The sequence below is a fragment of the Pelodiscus sinensis genome, chromosome 31, assembly GCF_049634645.1.
Source record: "Pelodiscus sinensis isolate JC-2024 chromosome 31, ASM4963464v1, whole genome shotgun sequence".
Taxonomy (NCBI): Eukaryota; Metazoa; Chordata; order Testudines; family Trionychidae; genus Pelodiscus; species Pelodiscus sinensis.
The window spans coordinates 12,693,854-12,702,155 of record NC_134741.1 but is presented as its reverse complement, the minus strand read 5'-3'; positions in this window follow the sequence as shown (position 1 = coordinate 12,702,155).

The following is an 8,302-nucleotide window of genomic DNA, read 5'->3' as shown; positions in this document are numbered from 1 at the left end:
ATAACTGGGATTCCCTCACCTTGAGGGGGTATCCTCAGTGTGAGAGGATACTGTGACATCATCTGGAAAGAGGCTCCCAACTATGAGATCATTTCCCTCTGTTCCAGTTGGATGTTCTCCTTCCTTGAACCTTTTACCTTCCTCTACAGCACAGAGGCTCCCTGACAGGGGGTGGATCTGTTCTACTGTGGAAGCTGGGATTTGTGTGCAGACATTTTTAAGTTTGTTAGCCTAACTCTTGCTCTGTTATTAATTTTGAGGCTTGACAACGCTATATTTGTAGAGACGCTGTCTCTGTTTTTCTTTAATAGATAAGGATAGAATGCTGACTCTGGCAGGGACCTTGAGATAAGAAGCATCTGGGTGGAACTAAAATAACTGTTAGCCATTGGTGTTTGTAATGGGAAGTTACAGTATATAAACTGCTTCATAATTATTTGTATTCAAAGATCTGGGTGAGGACAACCCAGGAAACTACAGACCAGTCAGTTTAACGTCTGTCCCAGGGAAGAGAATGGAGCAGGTAATTAAGGAAATCATATGCAAACACTTGGAAGGTAATAAAGTGATAGGGAATAGCCAGCACGGGTTTGTGAAGAACAAGTCATGCCAAACTAATCTGATAGCTTTCTTTGATAGGATAACAAGCCTTGTGGATAAGGGAGAAGCGGTGGATGTCATATACCTAGACTTTAGTAAGGCATTTGATACGGTCTCACATGATATTCTTATTGATAAACTAGGCAAATATAACTTAGATAGGGCCACGATAAGGTGGGTGCATAATTGGCTGGATAACCGTTGTCAGAGAGTTGTTGTTAACGGTGCTCAATCCTGCTGGAAAGGGATAACAAGTGGAGTTCCGCAGGGGTCTGTTTTGGGACCCGTACTGTTCAATATCTTCATCAATGATGTAGATATTGAGATAGAGAGTACGCTTATTAAGTTTGCAGATGATACCAAACTGGGTGAGGTTGCAACTTCTTTGGAGGATAGGGACATAATTCAAAATGACCTTAGCAAGTTAGAGAAATAGTCAGAGGTAAACAGGATGAAGTTTAATAAAGAGAAATGCAAAGTGCTCCACTTAGGAAGGAACAATCAGTTCCATACATTCAAGATGGGAAGCGACTATCTAGGAAGGAGCATGGCGGAAAGGGATCTAGGGGTCATAGTGGACCACAAGTTGAATATGAGTCAACAGTGTGATGCTGCTGCAAAAAAAGCAAATATGATTCTAGGTTGTATCAACAGGTGTGTTGTAAGCAAAACTCGTGAAGTCATTCTGCCGCTCTACTCTGCACTAGTTAGGCCTCAGCTGGAGAACTGTGTCCAGTTCTGGGCGCCACATTTCAAGAAAGATGTGGAGAAATTGGAAAGGGTACAGAGAAGAGCGACAAGAATGATTAAAGGTTTAGAGAACATGACCTATGAAGCCAGGTTTCATGAACTGGGCTTGTTTAGTTTGGAAAAAAGAAGATTAAGGGGGGGACATGATAGCGGTTTTCAAATATCTAAAAGGGTGTCACAAGGAGGAAGGAGAAAATTTGTTCCTCTTGGTTTCTGAGGACAGGACAAGGAGTAATGGGCTTAAAGTGCAGCAAGGGAGGTTTAGATTGGACATTAGGAAAAAATTCCTGTCAGGGTGGTCAAATATTGGAATAAATTGCCAAGGGAGGTGGTAGAATCTCCCTCTCTGGAGATATTTAAGAACAGGTTAGATAGACATCTGTCAGGGATGGTGTAGACAGAGCTTGGTCCTGCCTTGAGGGCGGGGGGCTGGACTCGATGACCTCTCGAGGTCCCTTCCAGTCCTATGATTCTATGATGGGGGGCTCCCCCTCCCACTCGTACGAATCAGTTTTTCCCTTGCTGCAGCTCAAAATAAACTGCCTCTGGCTACTTGATGCTTACAAATGTAAAGTGAGGACAATGTTTTCTTCCACAATTTTGGTGCCATGACTCAGATGGCTATGCCTGACTGACACAGCGGAGGGCTGCGGGCCATCCCCCTTCACCCTGAAGGTGCCAAACGAGGTAAGAGACCTTTTGAAATCTCTACTGGGGTGTGGAGGAGGACTCCCTGTGCGGTCGCCTGTTTCTTTTTGGGCTTACACCATCCGAACTTATTGAATCTGCAACAAGGTCAGATGCAAAGTGGTGCTGGGGAATTTGTTTTGCCACCCTGTCACGTTATTGGATTGTGAGGGGAGCAGCTGGGTTACTGCTGCACCCATGGAGGGTTGTTCACCCCAAAAGTGGTACAAAGGGGGCCATGTGAGGGGTCAAACAAAAGCTTACATTCTTCTGATTCTGTATCTGCTCTTCATATATCTGTATAATGGCTGTGTGTGGAGTTAGGAATCTGTACTCGGTATGGAGACTGGAAGTCTCTCTGAATGTGCTTGAGTAATGGGCTAGGAAAGTTTGCCTATGGACATGCTAGTAAGCGAAACTCTGAAGGCCAAAGACACACGTGGCCACTAGCCATGTGACTCTAGCAAGCCTGGAAGAAATGAGGAAGGAGATATAAATATGCCATGTGGTCGACACCATGCGGTCTTCAGATTTGCTTCTGACCCCAGATGCGGCCTCGTGGGGAATCATGAGCTGGGAAGAACTGTGGACCCATCCTGCTATAGGATCTGCAACAAGGACTTTTAAGCCAGCAGCTATAACATCTCTGCTAGAGCCTGCATCGAGTGTCGTACCTCGGTGGTCTGAACTGTCAGTGTCGTCTGGTCAGGGTCGTCCTGGCGTGCTCCTGACAGGACCTCTACTCCATCGGTGATGATAAACTTTCGGCTGCATGCGTAACAATCGGTACTCCCTTTATCTAGAGTGTTGCACCCCGTGCACTTGGGTCAACACAAGAGATCTCTGAGAGGCCCCGGAAACGACAGATGCAGGCAAGATTTGAAATCAATTGAGCAGGTTTATTGTCAAATGCAAAGCTCTACCAGTTGGTAAAGAGATCAGTACAATGTTACACCACTGGGCACTATGGCCCGCGTTGACAAGGTACCAACACTGGGCAGGCCTATTGCCATATATCAGATATTAACAGCAGTTAGTCAAAGTTAAGCTATTGTGCATTCTGTAAGTTTAGGCAATGACACCTGCCTTTCAGGCGCCTAGTGAGCCCCCTCCAAGGTCGGCCGGAGAGCACCCTCTGCGGTGTCCTTTTATAGACAGGTACAAACAACTTACATCATTTCTTTACGTACCAGGTTACCACCCTCTGTTGCCTAGTTACCACCCCTCACCTTATGGAAGGGGGGCTTACTTACTATCCTTCATGCTGTCAATTCCGACCCGGTCCTGAACCTAGGTCAGTATGTGCATTAGTTTTTAGGGAGTTTTTGTACCAAGACATTTCTTATTAAGATGTTCCATTACTCCCCTTTGGCTTACAATCTGTACCCAGTGCCTCCCTGTGTCCTTCCATGCTCAACCTAACTTACACAATCACACAGTTATCAATAGGGCTTCTTTCTTGGCTCCTGTGTTACTGAACCAAAGTCTTGCTCACTAGATTGCAGGCCTGTTGCTATTTTCATGTTACAGGCCTCTATTTAGGCCTGCTGACTCCATGTTACTGACCTCAGCTGTGCCCAGACCCAGCCCGGTCCGTCACATGCCCCCAAGTAGATTAAGTTATTGCGGTTCTGGGGAATTTTTGTAGTGCCACCCCCTAGTAGGGTTAGTTGATATGATTTTGTTGATGTGGTTGTGATACCACCCCAAGTATGGGAAAGTGTATTGAGTCTGGACATAGAGAACTATAGGTTCCTTATTTTAAGAAGAATAAGGGATCTTTCAGAAAAGGCTTTATTTTCTGAAAGATCCGCGTCTAGACTGGCGCTTTTTTCCGGCAAAGCTCCGAGCCGGAAAAAAAGCGGCAGCCATTTTTATGCAAATGAAGCAGGGGGGGATTTAAATCCCCACTTCATTTGCAATTGCAATGTGTCTAATTTGCATCCCTTTTACGGAAAAGGGATGCAGTCTAGTCACAGCCTGAGTGATTAAAATGGGTGGCAGTCTAAGAATACCCCCACACTGCTGAAAGGCACTCCTGCATACTACATGTACATGCATCATGGTCCAAGGAACTGTAGGCATTTGACAAAGTGGAATTTTATACATGTGATAATCCATCTATTTAGATAAAACTCTATGCCTCAGAGATTTAATCAAGTGGGGGATCTGAAAAGGAAAGTGGAAACATCAAGAAAGTAGTAATAACATTGTTAAAAACCCTTGCATTAAAGGAGGAAGAAATTAGAGCCCTGAGGAATGAAATTGAAGCTCTGAAAAGCAAAAAAAACAAACAAAAAAACCCAAAACAAAAAAACCCCTCCCTACAGTGAGAGAGAGAACTCACAAACAGCAGCGCCTCTGTGCCAAAATAATGTATTAGAAGAGGGAGGAAAGGATTTCTCAGCTGGTGCACCCATATCAACTGTGCCGCCTCTCCCAAGCTTAAGGGGGGAATTTGGCACAACATCACCCCCCTATTCCTTTCTATGCCCAGCCCCATATGGACCATTGCCAGACATCAATGAAGATAGACAGCAGGAGGAGTACTTAAAAGAAGTACTCGGGATCTTTTTCAGGGGGGATAAGGCAACATGCCACATTTATTGATCACACATAGAATAATCAACACTTATCATATGCAATATATATATATATATATATATATATATATATATATATATATATATGTCACTCATGCACTCACACACACACACACACACACACACACACACAAGCAAACTCCGTCTTGCTGTTGTTACCAACGAGTTGCTCCCCTTAACTTCACTGGCCAGGTGAATTAGATGGGGGAGGGGTGGAGCCGGGCTTCTGCCGATCTGGATCAATGCTCCGATGGTGACAAGATGAAACCCGGGGTCCTCTGCAAGACACCTCACTTTTATAGCAGCCCTTTCATATGCAAATATATCCCAGATTCAAAATCTAGGTCTGTGTCCGTTGGTCCCTTTGTGCTGCAGAGAGGGTGTTTTCCAAAGAAGGTGCCTGCTTCTAATCCCCAAAGCCGTCAATATGTCTGCTCTTCTATCTTGAGCCCACTTGACACCTTGGGTCTAGCTTCCACCCCCTCTTCAACTGTTGAGGCTGTCTGGAGGTGCTTGGCTCCCAAGTCTTACTCATTCACACCTCATTCATTCAACAGGGCAATTGATTACAGAGTGGGGGGGGAAGAGAGTAGGGGGAAGATCTTATTCTACTCCTAGCAAAAGACATTTTTATCACTTTAACTATATACTCAGTTTTCTACAAGTTTTTTATATAGGGTTCTAATACAAAGTTACAAGGTTATATGGAGAGGCACAATGCCAAGTTATATGAAGTAATATATATAATACATAGATTTATCTACAGAGGCATGAAAAATATACAACAGCCTCTCTGGCTGGAGCCTCAGGCAACCCAAGGATATTTCACAAGGCATGAATGGGGGCCAGTCTGGCAAAATATTAATAAATAGTCAAAACCTTCCCCTCATATGCCGTTATATTTGGCTTGAGGGCATGGGCGAAGGTAAATTAAAAGCCACCCTAAGTCAACCGGTAGCAATTGAATTTGAAGATGTAATCACTAAAAGCTAATTTGCCCTAACAAGGAGACACATTTTGCAGCGTAGATCTCTTTACAGAGCAAGGGGAAGTGATCTACCCCAGAGTCAGCAGTATTGGAACACCCCTGCTGCAGCTTGGCTGCTATGAAAACCCCTGTACTAAGAAGTTTAAAAATTATTAGCTGACTTCAACAATAAACATTTGAATTTACCGAATGAAAGGAACCAGAAACTGTGGAGGCTAATTAAAAAGCCCACCCTTCTTATTAAATTAATAATGGACAACAACTGTGTCATTGAAAAAGCCATTTAGCAGGAATCAAGACAGACAATAGAAGGAAAAAGCATGTGTTAAGGGGGTTAGAGGTTTGGAGCCCTGTGGGGGCAAAATAGAAGGAATAAGGAAAGTAGTAATGCCGACATTGGAGGGTTAATAGGAATGAGGAAAGTTTTCATTTGAGGAACAAAGCAAGTGATTAAGGGTATGCGAAGGTGAGAAGTTGACTCCTTGGGAGAGTGGAAGGAATTAAGCAATTGTATGTGTGAGGAGAAAACCTGCTTTAAAAATGACTACCTATCTCTTGCAGCCTCTTTCAATAATCCAGGCAAAGAAACAATCAAATTTAAACATTTGGCTACAGACACTTGGTTAAATCTGCTAAAGGGGAAATAAGGAATTCTATTGACACTTAATTGGTTAACTGCATAAAAGAATGAAATCTATACATTGTAAATTTGTAAATCTGCTTTGTAAGTTTCAAATTAATTGGTTTTATTTCATTTTGAATAATGCCCTCTCACTTAAAATTGCAAACAGACAAAGCACAATTTAATTAGTGCTGCTTTTTCGGGGTATTCAATCCTCAAGGTTAAATTTGCTCTCTAAGAAAACAAATTATTGTTTTCAGAATCCAAGCCCAGAAACTTCACTGTGTCTCTGTTCAAGGCTGAGTTGATAACATTTTTTGGCTTCCTTTCAGATCCAAAGTTGTATGTGCTACAAAATACAGGACTATGTAGCACTTTAAAGACTAACAAGATGGTTTATTAGATGATGAGCTTTCGTGGGCCAGACCCACTTCCTCAGATCAAATAATGGAAGAAAATAGTCACAACCATATATACCAAAGGATATAATTTAAAAAAAATGAACACACATGAAAAGGACAAATCACATTACAGAACAGAAGGGGGGTGTGGGGGGGGGGGGGGGGAAGGAAGGTGAATGCCAGTGAGTTAATGATATTAGAGGTGGGGAAGAGGAAATGTCTGTGAGTTAATAGTAACATCCCACATGAAGACGGATTACAAGCTATTAGAAACACTATCCCAGAGGACACCACTGCCAACCTGGTAGCAGACCTATGTAACTTCGTTCTCACCCGCAAATATTTCCAGTTTGAGAACAATTTATATCTCCAGATCAGCGGCACAGCCATGGGTACACGCATGGCCCCACAGTATGCTAATATCTTTATGGCTGACCTAGAACAACGTTTCCTCAACTCCCGTCCCCTTTTACCCCTTCTCTACTTACGCTACATCGATGACATCTTTATGATCTGGACGCATGGCCAAGAAACACTGAAGACATTCCACAGAGATTTCAACAACCTACACCCCACCATTAACCTCAGCCTGGACCATTCCACACGAGAGATCCATTTCCTGGACACCACAGTACAAATCAACAATGGAAAATTAGACACCACCGTCTACAGAAAACCCACTGACTCATACAGTTACTTACATGCTTCCAGCTCCCATCCAGCACACACCATACGATCCATCATCTATAGCCAAGCCCTTCGATACAACCGCATCTGCTCTAATCCCACAGACAGAGACCAAAAACTTCAGGATCTCTACCAAGCATTTATAAACCTCAACTACCCACCTGGAGAAATAAAAAAGCAAATTGAAAGAGCCAAACGAATACCTAGAAACCATCTACTACAAGACAGACCCAAGAAAACCAACAATAGAACACCACTTGTCATCACCTACAGCTCCCAACTTATACCTGTCCAACACATTATCAATAGATTACAGCCTATACTGGAACAGGACACTAAGCTCCAAGAAGCTCTGGGAGACAGACCCATAGTCTCCTATAGACAACCACCTAACCTCAAGATGATTCTTACCAACAACCACAGGACATACCACACTAATACCAACCCTGGTACTTTCCCTTGCAACAAACCCCGCTGCCAGCTTTGTCCACATATTCACTCTGCTGACACCATTATTGGGCCTAACCAAGTGAGTTATAAGATCAAGAATACATATTCCTGCGCCTCCAGAAATATAATCTATGCTATCATGTGCCGAAAGTGTCCGTCTGCTATGTACATTGGACAAACGTCTCAGACACTTCGCCAAAGAATCAATGCCCACAAAACAGACATTAGACAGGATCACAAAGAAAAAACAGTTGCTTGTCATTTCAACCAGAAAGGACACTGTCTGAATGACCTGCTAACCTGCATCCTACTTCAGAAGACATTCAAATCTGCACTTGAAAGGGAATCCTCTGAACTGGCATTCATGCTAAAATTCGACACTCTCCGCAGGGGAATTAACAAAGACTCCAATTATCTCACCCATTACAAAGATAGCTTCCCCAATTATCACCTCTAATACTATTAACTCACAGACATTTCCCCTTCCCCACTTATAATATCATTAACTCACTGG